This window comes from Equus asinus, chromosome 7 (assembly GCF_041296235.1).
Source record: "Equus asinus isolate D_3611 breed Donkey chromosome 7, EquAss-T2T_v2, whole genome shotgun sequence".
NCBI lineage: Eukaryota > Metazoa > Chordata > Mammalia > Perissodactyla > Equidae > Equus > Equus asinus.
The window spans coordinates 21939918-21956983 of record NC_091796.1 but is presented as its reverse complement, the minus strand read 5'-3'; positions in this window follow the sequence as shown (position 1 = coordinate 21956983).

Sequence of the window (17066 nt, the reverse complement as noted above, 5' to 3'; positions counted from 1 at the left end):
AAAGACTGTCTTTGTATTTCATGTATTAACTGAATGTTTCCTAACACGGCTCTGTGTTGTCTTTGGTTGTACTGCCTGTCATATAGTGATAGGGCAAACCTATGCCCAAACCTAAATACATTGTATAGCAGGTTATAGTGTTAGATATTTTTCCTGAGATATTTGAAATTATTCCCTTCCCACTTGTCTTGCTTCCTTTCTTATTTATACTCGTCTGTGACTAAGATCATTTTCCTTTTTTGAACAAAAAAATTTAGGTTTAAGTAATCTTAGCTCTTTACCCTCCCAGTTTAGTCTACGTTGTCCTTAGCCTAGACTAGACCAGTCTTTGTAACAACTTTTCTCACAATGTAACAAGTGTAACAACTTCTCTCCATCCTTCCTTACCTTAGCTGAGCCTAGTCCATTTTCCTCCCCATACCTGTTGCAACCTTAAACATTTCTCCCCTCACTTTCAGCTCTTGCGCTGAGACAGGCTGAGTGGTCTTTGCAGAACACTGTTGTACACCAGTACTGTAACATTACTGGTTTATTTCAGCAAATTTGCTGTAGCTAAATTACTTTACTCAGATTTCCCCACACTTTCTATGTATATTCTCACTTTGTGCTTATTATTTACCATGCTTGGAACACTCAAATTTTCTTTCATTCTGATTATCTAAAGTTTATCTTTTAAAGCTCTGACTGAATCTTGTATTTCCTTTTCCGGACATTCTAACCTTCCAAAGCCAGGTAGGTTGGCTTTCCATTCTCCTTCCCCCATGGCTCATTTAGCTATTATATTTCTTGTTTTATGCTTTGCATAGTGCCTCTTATACCACATTGTATCCCTAGGGGAGAAGATGTCTCAGAACATGTTAGATGATTGATTTTGCTTTATCTGCTTGATCATAGTGCCTCTTACATTATGTTGAATAACCAGGAACATATAAACTTAAAGTGTTGATTGATGATTCTAAGCCTGGTTCCCTGTGTAAGGTTGTAAGCTCAAATAGGAGAGACCACATCTTTTATTTATGTGATGTTCTGTAAATGCTTTTTAAAATGGGGTAAATTAAACCTATTTTGGAAGAGTTATTTCTTTTTTGATGTTGCTGCTGCTGTTGATCAAATAGGAGCAACATTGTGTAAGTATTTTGGATGACTTAGCTATAAGCTTTCTAACTTCTTTTTTTCTTAAAGATTGGCACCTGAGCTAACAAGTGTTGCCAATCTTTTTTTGTTTCTTACCCCCAAAGCCCCCCAGTACATAGTTGTATATTCTAGTTGTGAGTGCCTCTGGTTGTGCTATGTTGGACACCACCTCAGCATGGCCTGATGAGCGGTGCCATGTCCACGCCTGGGATCCGAACCCGTGAAACCCTGGGCCGCTGCAGCAGAGCACGCAAACTTAACCACTTGGCCACGGGGCTGGTCCAGCTTTCTAAGTTATTCGTGAGCCCTCAACACTTTAAGAGTTTTACTTTTATATATTTTGCATTTCGTCAGGTATGTGAACTGGTTTACAAATCTAGGACTAAGTCTAGGAAAACTTTCAGTGACCGTTTTTCATTGTGTTGCTCCTTTGAACCTGGTTTAATGGAAACCTATCAGTCTGGATCCAGTCTCAAAACAGAAACCACACGGTGATTTTTAAACAAGGGAAATTTAACATAAAAAAAATTTAAGCTATGACAAAAAAGATAAGATGTAAGAGAACTCTGTATGGTACCCGAGAGCTGAGAGAGAGTACCCAAGGAAGGACAGACTTGGAAGAGGGGGCCTAAGGTTTGGGTTCCAACCTGGTGAAGAAGGGATAGCTGCAGCCCACCGGATGGCAGAGAAGTTTACTGGTTTGCCCAGGCCAGAGTTGGTCTTTAGTCATTACGCAAGCAGGAAGCTGCCCTCCAAGGTTCAGGGAAGCTCCAGCTGGTGACCGGGTGTGTGGGCATACAGAGGGAGTGAGGGGCCACAGTGCTGGCAGGACGCCTGGAACATGAAGTGTTTGTGTTAGAAGCGTCAAAGGAAGGTGGTCCCCAGCCTGGACCAGGTCTTTGAGGTCACCGAGGAAAACTACATTCTGGGATTGTGACTGGGGCACAGCACCACCGGATGTCTTCATACCCACCTTGATAACTGGTGGTGCAGCTGCCAGAAAGCAGTGGCAGAGGCCCGTCAGGGTGAATTTGGAGCTGAGAGACTGTAAATGGATAACTGGCACAGAAACTGATCAGGTTCTAAAAGGTTTTGGTGGGAGGAAACATAAGAGAAATATAAACTACTTCAATGGTCTTCCTCTGTCCTCCATGTTTTGCAATGTGTGACATAGCCTATCCAAACCAAGAAGTGGGCATAAAGGTAAGATAGCAAAAATGTCAGGTTATTTAGAAAACAGGCATAATGAGAAACCTTGAGACAATATTTTCAAAATCTGATGAATTTGATAATTTTGTAAAAGAAAATAGTTCAGAACTAGAAATCTGGGACTATTATAAGTATTCTGGAATTACATGAATGGTACTCACAATCAATTTCAGAGATAGGAGTAGGGTGCATTCCTTCCATACTTTTCATCAAGGTGGCCACAGAGCTTTTATGTGAATGTTTCTGGAAATGGAGAGTTCCCTGCAATTGGAAAGCTTTGTTTTCTAGTATATTCTTGCTTCAATTAAGTCACGATTTGCTTTTCTTTGTTTTCCACATATTGCTCTTAATTTTACCTTTCAAGACAGTCTCACACACAAGTTTCAGTCTTCCTAATATTGAAACCAACAAAAATAATGTTGCTTCCATCCTTCAGGCTGAGTGTTTCTGGTTCTTAAATTATTTGTTTGGACAGTTTTATGTTCATTATTGTCTCCCTTCTTTGAATGCTCTCTACCTTTCAATGTTTTGTTGTTATTTAAATGTCTGTCTTTATTTTACAAATGATCCAGGGCCTTACTTAACAGAAAACCTAGAGTATACACTTTATTTTTAATTGAGATATAATTAACATATTAGCTTCAGGTGTACAACATACTGGTTTGAAATTTGTGTATATTGTGAAGTGATCACCACCAAAAGTCTAGTTAACATCCATCCACTTTATGTTTTCTTATTGCCACCTGTAGCTAGTTTTTTCCAGCTTTATTGGGGTATAATTGACAAAATTCTAAGGTATTTGAAGTTTACATTATGTTACACATATACGTTGTGAAAAGACTCCCCCATCTAGTTAATTAATACGTCCATAACCTCAGATTTATCTTTTTTTTGGTGAATGTTTTAAATTTTTTAAAATGTGGCACCAAATGTCCAAGATGCATAGAGTAGAATGGGACTCCACAGTTGATTCTTTAATAATTTATTACTCCAATAGCATTTATTTGGCTCTTGGCACTGAAAAGGGAATGTAGGCGTGGGGGAGGTGACAATAAGTCATGACTCTGTCATGAGGAAGTCAATGGTGGAAGTATGTAAATGGATACAGTTACACTGCAACCAGGTGAGTACTGTGTCAGAGAAGTGACGATGGAACAGCTGCTGTAAAGGCACAGAAGATGGAGCGGCTAAGCGGCCTGGGAAAAGCCAGGAATGATTTCACTCAGGGCGGAACACTTGAGTCGATCTAGAAAAATTAACACATTTGCCATAAAAGAAAGTGGGTGGAAGGGTATTTATTTGAGTCAGAGGGTAATATGTACAACAACTTGAGTGGTAAAACGGTCTGATACAGAATTTATTGACTCCGAGGGTATCTTGTGTGTTATAGTGGAAGAAACCTGTGCTTTGCTGTCAGGCAGATTTGTTTTATGATGCCACCATTTATTAGCTCTTTATTGTGAACAAGCGACTTGTCCTTGCCTGAGTCTTTTTTGTTTTCCCTTCCATTTGTAATAACTACTTTGCAGTTTTGTGATATCAGTTATGCCAGGCACATGTGAGCTCACTAAATACTAACTGCTAATATGGTAATGTGTCTAATTGGGGGAGGGGGCAGAAGGAATAAGACATAGGCTGTTTCTTGTGCTTCCCCATTCTATTCTCCATACTATAGCAAGAATTATCCTTTAAAAACATGTCCAATGATGTTGCACCTCTTCCAAAAATTTCCAGTGACATCCTGTCTCAGAGTAAGTGAGTAGTTAACTACCACAGCCTAAAAAGCCCTATGTGGTCTGCCAACACCTGTCCCTTCGGTCCCCAAGACCAGAGCGTTTCCTTCCTCTCCGTTTGCTCTCTGATCCAGACACATTGGTCTTGCCATTCTCAGATTACTGCAGAGGTGCTTACGCCGCCAGGCCTGTGCACTGTTTCCTCCATCTGGACAACCTTTCCTCAAATACCCCATGATTCAGTCTATCACTTCAGATGTCTGCCCAAATGTCACTTTATCAGAGAGACCTGCCCTGACACCCACCACTCCCCATGCCGTTATTTTTTGCCGCTTTCCTCCTACTTTATTTCTCACTATTGAGGGCAAGGGCTTTGTTTTATCCCCAACAACTAGAATAGTGCCTAGCAGTAATTTAAAGTGCTACACAAATATTTGTTCTCTGAATGAGCGAGGCTGAGAAAGTGGCTTGGGGGCCCAGCTGAGGCACTTGGTATGCTCAGCTAAGAATGTTGTTTTATCCTGTGGTCAAAAGGAAGGGGACCAACGCTTTTGATGCAGCCTAAAGTGAATGTTAATTTCTTTGTTAGTCCTTACGTTGATTTGTGGTTGTAGTCAAATACAACTTTTCCCAAATACTAAAACCAACCATGTTCCTTCTTTCCAGTACTTAGATGTCATGTGTTAATAAATGCATTGTGTTAATTTTTTTAGGTAGGAAAGAGACACGCGCGTTTGGTTTTCTGAGATTTCCTAGGCAGGTTTAAAATTTAAATGTCACATTTTTCGCTCATTAGCTGGGGTGCTTTGGGCAAGTTGAAGCTTTAAGTTTCAGTTTATAAAGCAGAACTAATGGTATCTGCTTCACCGGATTGCAAGGATTGAATTATGTAATGCCTGTAGAGTGCTTGCTTAGTACAGTGCCTCACGCGTAGTAAGTGTCCAGCATTAGTTATTAGTGGTAAATACAGTTATTCAGTACTTGTTTTCAGAATTTCAGCTGATTATAATTGTTGCCATTTAACCCCCTGCCTGTGGATATTTTGTAGAAGTAGATACAGGGCAGTGTTAGTAAGGACTGTTTAAAAATTTTTTCCCACTAGAGGGCGTAGTCTACTTTGGCAGTAAGATTAAGAAACTGCTTGAGTGGCCCACTACCGCTTAATCTGGTTTTGAGCTGGTCCCCTGACATTCATTCTCCAGTTAAAACTCTTGTAGCCTGTGCTGGAATATGTTAAGAAATGCTCTTTTTTGTATTCCCCTCACTTCCCACACCAAGTATAACTGTGTTTTGAGGAGGAAGAAGCATCTCTCTCTATCCTATAAACCAGATATACTATTTAGACTTGAGGCTTGATGATTTGGACCCCAATTCTCTTCTCTTTAGCATGCTTCAGCCCCAGGGTTCCTGTTAGATCACTAGTGGACTTGTGTTGTGCCCGTTCTCTCCGTTGTTACCCTCCCCATTCTCATAATGGAAGGGTGTTTGAGCCTTGGCACATGCTTTTGCCATTGTACAGGGGTGGGGGGCCTTGAAAGACTAATAAGTGGCCTTGGGTCTTTAGCAAGACATAGGCTTGATATTGTGAGCTGGCAGTGAAGGTTCAAGGAAGAACCCTTGTTACTTCTCATCCCTGAGGCCTCTTCCCCATACATAGGATTAAAGCAAGTTTCGCAAGTAGACTAGACCAGTGGCTGTAGCCTCCCCAATATCTCTTATTTCAAGTCAGGGAGAAAAGAGAAGGTGTAAGGTGGGGAAAGAGACAAGACAGAAAGGGGCAACAAAAGGCGAGATACAAACTTTGATAACATCCCTATTTTGAACTAACAGATCCTCCTTGGGTTAATCTTTTCATGGATTAGTAGACACTTGAGATTCCTACCTGGTGACCATAACTACAAAGTAACTTTGCAGGGGATGTTATAACATCCACATCCTAGGTGCTAGTGACTTATCATTTTCTCCCTTGTTTCAGTCTGTATATGTCTATGTGAGGGGCCCAGTTGCTAGGTCAGGCCTCCACTTAGCCATGGCCACAAAGGGGAGCCCCCAGACATGAAAGGGTAAAGTATAGACATAAGAGACGAGGAGTAGAGTGGAGGATCTGCCAGGATGACTGAAATGCTAGAGATTCCCTGTTGCCTGGTGGGGACCCTCTTTGAGTCATCTTTGTAGGGTCCTGAATTATAAAACTGGGAGTTGGAGTCGCTGTAGTCCAGTTGTAGGTTCTAGAAATGTCTGAATTTCATAGCAGATTTTTCATAGCATTCACCACGACCCATAGTCTCAGATTCACAGGAAAAGGTCCAAACTCTTTATATTAACTCTGTAGCAGGGCCTCTCTGGCTATTGAAACGCCTCACTTGTCAAGAATGACCCAAACCAGGGCTTTGTCTCAATAATTTGAACAGTATCTTGTCCAAGCTTCACGCATTCTGACCTTGAATAAAAAGGGGGCAGGGTAGGAATGGGCTTTACCGTTGGCAGAGTTGAAATAAGAGGTGAAATTAAAAGACAACTACGGGGTTTCCTGAAAGCTACTGACTGAATTAAAAGCAAACAACCACTGGTTCTGCAGGAACTAAATTGTAAACAATCTAGCAGAAATAATCACCTTTTTAATAAAGCAGGATCCACCCTTCCTGGAAGAGAAGTCCATAAATGGTGATTAACCGATTCTTATCACACAGCTTGCTAGAAGATCCTAGGTCCTGAATCTGGGAGGGGGGAGAAGTTATATCTGCTCTAGAGCAGGTGTGGTTGAACTATGGCCCACAGGTTGAATCTAGCCTGCTGCTACTTTTTGTACAGTCCACAGGCTGAGAATGTTTTTTTGCATTTTTAAAAGGGTTGAATAAAATTTAAAAGATGAATATTATTTTATGACACATAGTAAAAGAATACGGTCTGCATCAAACATTACCACACTAAACACTCATGACAATATTTCCAACTCACAGGAAAGCAACAAATTAGAAATTTTGTTTTTTCACTCATCACAGAAGAGTTTCTTTACAAAAATAAAAAATGAAAATGAGGCTGAAGTCACAGTAAATTTTGAGTGGCTTATTTGTTAGTCAAGTAAGGAAAACAATTTACCAATAGTGGGTTAATTAAATTGTGATTGATTGCAGCAACTGAAGGAATGTGTCCATTTAAAGACTATTAGCATTTTGGGGAGATCAGTTGACCAAAGAGTTGACGACATTGGAAGCAATGTCAATAGTCAGTTAAAAATCAGGGCGAATGGTTTCAGTGGTTTTGCTTGGCTCTTGATGAGTCCAGAAGATGTTATTGACACTACTAAGTTGTTTCTTATTCCAGAAGTCAATGCTAAATTTGAAGTGACGAAAGAATTAGCCTCTAGTGGATAGTCTGTATGTTACAGCTAAAGGGGGAATATTTCAAAGTTGAAAAAAATTAATCAGTAGACTTGAAGTGGAATCTGCTAAGATGTATTACAACTTACAGTGATAAAAATATGTGTGAAGCAGAGAAAAAAGCTCAGTTGTACAAATTTGCGAATCTTGGTATTATTCATTAGCATATGCTTTCAGAAAATATTGAGAGTCTACCGTGAACCTGTAGTGTCAATGGTGAACTTCATTTCCTCTAGTGGTCTTTAACCTTCATCAATTCTGTGAATTTCTGTCAGAAATAGAAGCTGAATCTTTCCTCTTGCCCTACCACACACCAGTTTGATGGCTCAGCAGTGGTAAAGTTTTATTGTGATTTTTTTTGATCTTAGGATCAAAATTGAAATTTTTCTTAGGAGCACCAGTATAAACCATAATGGAACACTGAATACCTTTGGAAATTAGCTTTTGAGGCAGACCTCATAATGTTTCTTAATAAATTCAACCTAAAATTGCAAAGCGAAACATCGGTTATATGCAAATCTTATACTGTGGTAAAGTCATTTTGGTGACAACTAATGTTTTAATTATATGTAACATCAAACACTTCCCGTGCTTTCAAATGTTAAAAGCACACAATCCACACAAATTTGCAGTGGATATATTTTCCAAGCTCAAACTAGTTTCAGCAGCATTTTTTGGGCCTCCATGCAAGTACAAAGGAGATTTCCATATTTAAAAATCCATTTAATTGTGCAATTGAAGAGCTTTCCCCTTACCTTTGATTGGAGGTGATTAGTGTTATGACATCCTAAGAAAGGCAAACATCAGGAGAATAATCTAATAGAAGTCTATAAATGCTTTCCCAATGATGAATATGCTCAACTAAAATTATATGCTTGTGGACTGGTATCAGCACGTGTCAGTAACTCTCTGTGTGAAAAGACTTTTTCAAAGATGGACATGTAAAATCTCATAAGGGTGAGCATTAGCAGATGAACACTTGTAATTGGTTTTGATGATAAGGAGCGCTAACTTTGAATCCCAGTTAAACAAAATGTTCTCTCTCTCTGAAGAATTCAATTTTTCTCATTAGTAGACTTGTATTACGAAAAATTGTACTTATATTTTGAATTTTATCAAAAAAATTGTGGAAATTGATTTTCTCCTTGGTATGTAAGTACCTATGCAATATCTTTGATTTTGCTTCTTGAACCCCAAAGACTACAGTATTTGGCCCTACTATCTGGCCCTTTACAGGAAGATTTTGTTGACCCCTGCTCTAGAGGAGTGTTCTTGGAATATAGAACTGAGGAGTAACCCTCTAAGTACGTGGCAGAAATATATATTGAATACTTATAACCCTCTGGGTACTCAACTGAAGCCTGAGGCCTGAAGTTTTCTACATATTTTAAATTCTTACTGATAGCTCCTTTGTCCCAGAGACTTCTGAACATGGACAGGAATACTACCAACAACGAATGATTAATTTGTAAACATATAAAATTTTAAAACCTAATTTTTACAAGTATTTAAATAAATGCAAATTGACTAATTAAATTCCTTGAGGTAATTTAAACTGCAGTTTCAAACTAGTCTATGTGATTCTTTTGGCCACTTCAGATAGCAGATCAAATATACATAAATACAATGATTTAAAAAATATTTCTAGGGTTCTGATTAAACCTAAAACATCAACACCATGACTCTAATTCCTTATTTCTATATTAGATCCTAATTTTTCCAAGGGTTATTGTTATACTTTGTTTGGTAGCTTCCTAGAGTTTTAATAATATTTTGATTATTACCCAAGATCTTATTAATTTCATGTGATGTTGCAGCAACTGAGTATCTACAGTTAATTAATGGTAGAGATGTTGGACCTGCTTATGGGAGCGTTAGAGTCCCTTTTTTTTTTACAGTTATATCATGAATTTTACGTGTTACATCATGAGACTTAAGTACTTGTCTTTCATACAGATTTTAACTTTTGAAACTTGGTATTTTACCCAGAAATAATTTAAGCTTTAAATTTCCCATGACTGGCAGTGCCTGAGCTGTTCTGTTATTTATATTTTATTGCCCTGCTGTGTTGGCATTTTTAAATCTTATGCATTCATTAAAGAATTTTGTAATAATTATTAGGACATCTATAAATTTTTTTTGCTAGTACATGAGGATGGGCTCTGTAATTATCCCTTCTCTTTGGAAATTTAGCGAATCCATCCTTTGGAACATACAGTTGAAGCTTCTTTTACTTGGCGATGATGTGTACCCACAGGTGCTGAGTAACTGCTGAGCCCCTCTTCCTTCTGGTTATCATCTGTGATCGCTGGTGCTCCTCAGTCCTTCCTGGTTTGGGTACAGTATCTGCTTTCCCCAGGATGGCTCAGCTCACTCACTGTTCCCTCCCTTATGTTCACCGTGGTGCCCACATAGAAATAAGTCTGTATAACTTATAAACATATATCATTACTAGAAGAAACAAGTTCTGTATATATTAATACTCTTATACTTATTAAAGTGTAGAATATATTCTATTTATCCTTTTATATCACAACTACCTTTATCAACACTTTATGTTACCTTTTATCCTTTGAGTATCATTATGAACTTAGAACCTTTCACAGGTTCAATATATTTCAATTAGCTACAATAAAACTATTATTTGAAGCTCAAATTATCAAAATCTGGCTTGTGGGGTCCCTTGAAAGCCTCCTTTGTGTGGATGTTCTTGAAAGCATCATTGCTTTCTGGAAACACCAGGATGTTCCAGACCCTCTTGATTTTTTCCTGCCATGAGACAAGTCATGACCTCCTTCCAAGGAACGAGGAATTCCAGCTCCTCATAGCAGAGACTGAGATTAGAGACCAAATTCTGGACACCAGAGCAGCACAGGAGAGTGGACGGAGGGCGAACATGCAGCTGCTGCAGCTGTTGTTGGACTGTTTTTACAAGTGACAAAGCTGGGAATGTCTACACCAATTCACACGGATATTTCTTATTTAGCTCATTGTATTGCTGTACTGAACCTGTTCTGTGTATGATTTCACTGAGCACTTAGATTTTCTCCTATGTTAACAGCATTCTGGAAGGGTAAGATAAGGGGAGACTGATGAAGGCTGGAGGCAGTGGTCACTAGTTGGTAATGATTTCCGGGAAGAGATGTGATTGTATTGAATGTAAAGATCATGTAAGAGTCAGTCATCTATTCATTTAAGCCTACTTAGTGCCAGGCCTTATGCTAAGCTTTAACGGTGATGTCTCTGCTCTGTGTAATCTATAATCTGGCAATGGAGGCATTCATGTAACAAATAATTTTACAATTAACTAAAATGAAAACTGAAATGAGGGTATTCTGAGAATGTGTTACAGGAGCACTTAACCTAGTCTAGGGGTGTTAGAGAGTTTAGATGGAGGAGAGCAAGGAAATGGCACTTGGCGGGTGGGTGGTGAAGAACAGCGAACCATGTTTAGAAGGAATTTGCTGTATTAGGAGGCATTAAAGGGCCCACAAAGACGGAAGGTGGTATTGTAGCTACTGAAGCCTTGTTGTTTTTAAGGAAATAGTTTACTTTTTCTTCCAAAGCTTTCTGAATTTTTTAAAAAAAGAAAGGATCAGAGTTTACAGAGTGTTATGTCAGACTAAGAACGCAAAAGAGGTGAAAATGTACCAGTGTGGTGACTGGCTGTCATAATGTCAGTATTTGTTAGCAAATAAGTGCTGACATTGTTTAAAACAAGTTCCCCCAAATGTGTATCATTGCCTCAGAGTTGCTGCATTCATTCCTCACCCGTGGTTTCACATCACATACTTCGGTTGTTAGATGGCAAGGCATTGGAATGGTAAAGAGGTTTTTTGGGTATGTTTATTTTTTCCCAAGGTCACTTGCTATGAAAATAAAAATTTTCAGTTTATTTCTTGAGGGTAGGAATCCTGGTGCATTTTCTGGTCTTCTCCTCAGCCCCTCAGCACACTGCTTGTATAGAATGAGCCCTTGATGCATATCAGTTGATCAGTTAGTTTGCTCTGATGGTTAAGGGTGTCCGTGGACAGATCTTTGTATGTAGTCATTTACTTGGTAGCTTCATTATTAACACTGTGAGTTTTTGCTTTTGTCTATTGAAAAATTGCAGTCTGTGGCATGCAGGTTCAGGAGATGGCGTCAAAGGAAGAGACTGTTCCAGGTGTGTGGAGCCAAATGAAGTATAAAGAAAGTATGGCAGGTCTGAAAAGTAATGTGAGTTTGAGGGGGTTGATTATCTGTCAGAAGGATTACCTAAAAACTCTCTTAAGTTACAGCTAGAAGTTTTTTCAAAGAATAGATCTTAATACAACTCTGGAGTAGATGGAAAGCAGGTGGGATAGGTGAAGATTTGAAGGAAGAGTGATGTGGAACCATTGCCAGGAGTATGAGAACTCTAGATGTATATTTTTTCTCTGTGAGGGGGGAAGACCAGACGACTGTTAATCCCTTCAGTTTTTTTTTTTTTTTTTTTTTGCTGAGGAAGATTCACCCTGCAGTAACATCTGTTACCAATCTCCCTCTTTTTTTTTTCCTTGAGGAAGATTAGCCCTGAGCTAACACCAATGCCAGTCTTCCTCTACTTTGTATGTGGGATGCCACCACAGCATGGCTGGTGAGTGGTGAGGTCTGCACCTGGGATCTAAACCCACGGACCTGGGCCACCAAAGCAGAGCAGGCAGAACTGTAACCACTTGGCCACAGGGCCGGCCCTCTAATCCCTTCGATTTTATGGTGAGTTTAGTTTTCTAAAACACTTTCTCCTATATGTCTTTGAATTTTTACCACAACCTTCTGAGATGGATTGTTGGAAAGGGTTTTACCCATTTACCCAAAGAGTAAAGAATTTGTATTTATTGCCTATGGGCATATAGCTTGTCACCAGTAAAGCTCAGACCAGCATAAAACTCCCTTTTCCGGGCAATTTTACTGAACTCCAGACAAGGCCTGTCCTGATCACCTGATTAAAATTGCGCCCTCTCACACCACACACTCCTGCCTCCCCCTGCTTATATTTTTCCCATAACACTTATCACTTGCTAATATAGTATGTAACTTACCACTTTTTGTTTGTTTGTTCTGACTCTTCTACTAGAATGTAAGCTGCACATGGGCAGAGAATTTTTAGCTATTTCATTTACTGGTATGTCCCAAGCACCTAGAACAATGCCTGGCACATAATGGGCATTCAGTCAATATCTGTTGAATGAATGCACGTGAGCTGTAACAGAAGTTTTCTGGAGTTGGAATCAGCTGATTTTGTTCATCACTCAGCAGCCTTCCTGGAGTTATCCTCCTCTTCTATATGCTTTTAGATTGGCATTATAAATTACATAGGAAGCACTTATTTTGGAAAACAGCTGGAATGCTGAACATCTTGAATTGTTATGTCAATGGAATCTTGAAAAAATGAGAACCTATCAGTTTAATGATATTTCTCAAAATATCTATAATGAGTAGAGCTAGACAGTCCTAAGGGTCAAAATAATTCAGATGGGTAGAGCTAGACAGCCTTAAGGGTCATTGAATCTAGCCTTTATTTTATACACATGAGGAAACTGGCTTAGCAAGTTAGGCAACTAGTCCAAGACCATATTGCTATGTGGAGCTGAATAGAATTTTTCGTTTTCTTAACTTCACAAGTTCAAAGGTCCTTCCCAGTGTTCTCTGACATTTGTTTTAGAAGCCCTTACCCACATAACACCTGTAGTGTTAGAGTTCTTCTTGAGAACATTCTGGAATATGTAATGGTGGGGTATAGGAGTGACAGGAATATGTATTGAGCCTTTTCCCACACAGATCTGGAATTTAAATTTAAGGCATTGATCTTAAGGTGGGCAACTATATAAAATAATTGTTTTATCTGTGGGACCAGTAAGGTGATTTCCCCATCTCGTTATGAGGGTACCATAAGCATAATGTTTTTCTGTTTAATTTTCCTTGTGCATTTCATAGCTGGAATGAATCATTAAGTTGTAGTCTTTGTGGCAAGGATCCATGTCTTGGTGATTTTGGTACTTCTCCCCAGTGTAGGGTAGATAGTACATTCTCACATATCTCTGATATCTAGTGGTCATCTGAAAGTTGAGCAATAGATAAGAAACATTTGCATAATGAGAGCATTGTTCACTCTTGTTACTGGTAGATATTTCAGAGGAAGTAATCAGAAAGAATTTCCCAACATTGCCTTATCAGTCTTTTCCACCTGGATGATTATAGAAAGCAGAAACCTTAGAGACGGAAGAGGCTGGGGAAATGTTTTTATCAGAACACAGCAGCACTGTCTTTTCTCCCCTACCAGCGTGGCATAAAGGAAGGATCTAGTTGGCTCAGTTTTTCTAAGGAAAACAATATTCCTTTGTGATTGGATATGTTCCAGGAAAATAAAAATAAACTCAAGTCATTTAATGAAGAGTTACATCTTTTTTATTTTTTAAGATTGGCACCTGAGCCAACATCTGTTGCCAATCTTCTTTTTTATGTTTTTCTTCTCCCCAAAGCCCCCCAATACACAGTTGTATATTCTAGTTGTGAGTGCCTCTGGTTGTGCTGTGTGGCACACCGCCTCAGTGTGGCTTGATGAGTGGTGCCATGTCCATGCCCAGGGTCTGAACTGGGGAAACCCCGGGCCGCGGTAGCAGAGCGTGTGAACTCAACCACTCAACCATGGAGCTGACACCGTGAAGAGTTATATCTTAACGTGTATTCAGTTTAGCCCTTTGATAGATATTGCAATCAGCAGCTCTTAGAATGTGCCAAATTTCTAGCCCTTGTGTTGGAGATAAACATTTCAGAGAATAGACTTGGCAGCATACCTTAGTGGAAATAAGGGCTAGAGAGGGTGAAATACGTTTGTTTTAGTTTGTGGTAAAAAATAGACCACTCATGTGTGTAATGGTGCAGCACAACAGAACTTTATTACTTGTTTATGCAAGAGTTTTAGATGGATGTTCTTGGCTGGCAGGTGGGTTTCCTCTACAAAGTGAATTGGGGACCTAGGCTCCTTCCATCTAGTGGCTCTGCCACCCCCCAGGGCATCACTGCATCCAGCTGGTGAGAGGGAGAGGGGCATGGTGGGGCGTACCCTCTTTTTTTAAAGTCTTAGCTTGGAAATGGAACACAGCATTTCTGCTTGTATTTCATTAACTAAACTCAGTCACATGGCCACATCTAACTGGTAGGGATGATGGGAAATATAAACTAGTGGTATAACCAGGAAGAAGAGGTAATAGATACTTTTCAGGATTTTCCTTCTCTCCTTCTCTCACTCTTCCCTCCCGCCTTTCCTCCCTCTCTCCCTTTCTCTCTTTATTTCTCTTTCTTCCTTTTTACTTTGTATTTTGAGTTAATTTTAGACTTTAGACTTTAGAGTTGCAAACATATTCCCTGAACACCTTTCTTCCAGCTTCTCCTTATATTAACATAGGACAATTTTCAAAACCTGGCCCAATACTATTAACTAGACTACAGACCTTATTCACATTTCACTAGCTTCTCCCATAATGTCATTTTTTTCTGTTCCAGGATCCAATCTACTTAGTTGTCATGTTTTGTTAGTCTCTTCCAATCTCTGACAGTCCCTGTCTTTCCTTGCCTATTATAACCTTATCACTTTTGAGGAGTCCATAATTACTGGTCAGTAATTTTGTAAAATGTGACTCGGGTTTGTTTGAGGTTTTCTGATGATTAGATTGAAGTTGTGCAGTCTTGGGAAGGTTACCATAGACTGGAGGTGATCTCCCCTTCTTGGTGCATCGTATCGGAGGGTATGTGACGTCAGTATGTATTACGGGTGATGCTAACCGTGATCCCGTGGCTAGGGTGGTATTTGCCAGGATTCTCCACTATAAGGTACTGTTTCCCCTTTGTAATTGTCAAATATTTGGGAGAGGTACTTTAAGAATATGCAGATATTCTGTTTTCAGCTTAACCTTTCAACCAGTAATTTTAGCACCCCTCAGGGGCGCCTGCCTGCAGCAGTTATCACTGTGGTGTTCTAATGGCGACTTCCTGTTTCCCCCAGTAAAAAATAGATTTTTGATGGTTATCTGATGGCTACATAAGTATTAAGGATTCCTGCCCTCCTTCCAGTGCCTCCTATTTTGGAGATTAAAGTTACCATGGATTAAATGATGTTAAATGGTGAGAAGTTGGATTAGAAGAAGATGAAGGGGTTAAGGGCTATCCTGCCACAGCCTTATAGAACTTAGATATGGTCCCACTAGGAAGCTCCCTGGAATGGCAGTAAGAAAACCTGCATTTCAGTTACAATTTTGTTACCTTAATGTAAGTGGATCTTTTTACTTGAATTTTCTTATTTCTAAAATAAGGACAATTCTATAAACCATTCAAGGTCATGGGTGAGAATGTAGTACTCTGAATTACTAGAAGAGTTAAAAGGTGGTTTATAAATTCAGGGTATCTTTATTCCATATTAAAATGTAGGTGTTATTAAAGTAGCAAGTCTGCTTGTGCTTATTAGAAAGGATCAAGCCTAACGTCTATTGGACATTCACTATGTGCAGGCCCTGTGCCGAGTGCTTTGTGTATTTTCACGTTAGTCATCTTACACCTTTACGAGGGCAGCATTATTAGCCCCACTGTATAGATGAAGAAGTTGAGGCACAAGGGAGTTAAATAACGTGGCCCAGTCACACAGCTAATGAGGGCAGAGTTAGGATTCAAACCATGGTGGGCTGGCTCTGGAGTTTGCACTCCTAACCACTCTACTATCAATGTGTGCCCTGGCTACAGCCACTGGCAGGGCCGATAATCGTCAAGTACACACTGGTGTGGCCGCACCTACCGCTTCTGCTCTGACTGCTCGGTGCCTGTGCCCCATGGCTGCTTAAATATTTGGGGCATAAATCTGGCCCGTGATGATTAAAATTGTTGGTATTTCCTAATTGTGTTTGAATTGAGCAAGTATTGTATTTGACAGCGTGAATGAACCCCAGGAAATACTTTCAGGTGTCTGTATTTATGATTGGAGGCACAAAAGCTCAAACACTGAAATGAAAACAGAAGTATTGGTCATGTATTTGTTAATTATTCTTCCCAATTTTGAGGCATTAACACTTGTTTGTCTTTGGCCACAACATAAAAGTAGTATGGTTCTTGTTTAAAAGTGACTAGATGTGTGATTAGGTGTGTTACAAAGAAATGTAAACAGGTCGTCAATGTTCTCTTTCTGTGAGTCTGAAACCTGCTTGGTGATTTGGCTGCTATTTGTGGAATCTGGTTCAGTTTACAGTTCTGCCTGTTTTCTTCCCAGCCTGCCAAGCATGTCTGGTCTAATAGAAACTACTCCATTTCTGAGGGTTATGTGAATGGATAGCGTATCCACTATTGGGGGACTCTGGACTGTAGCCCCGAATTACATTCACATGCCTTAAAATGATTTTGATAATATTCCTGCGTTCAGCTGTTCTGCCTCAACTCACCCTGAACTAGTTATATGTATATCAAAGACCAGAGATTCTCCTGCAGCAAATAGAAGTCATAGGAAAAGCTCTGGCTGAAAGCAGGGGAGCTGGACCTCTGTTTTGGCTCTGCCGGTGACTTACTGTGTTACTTTGGGAGCAATACTTAGCCTCTCTGGCCCTCT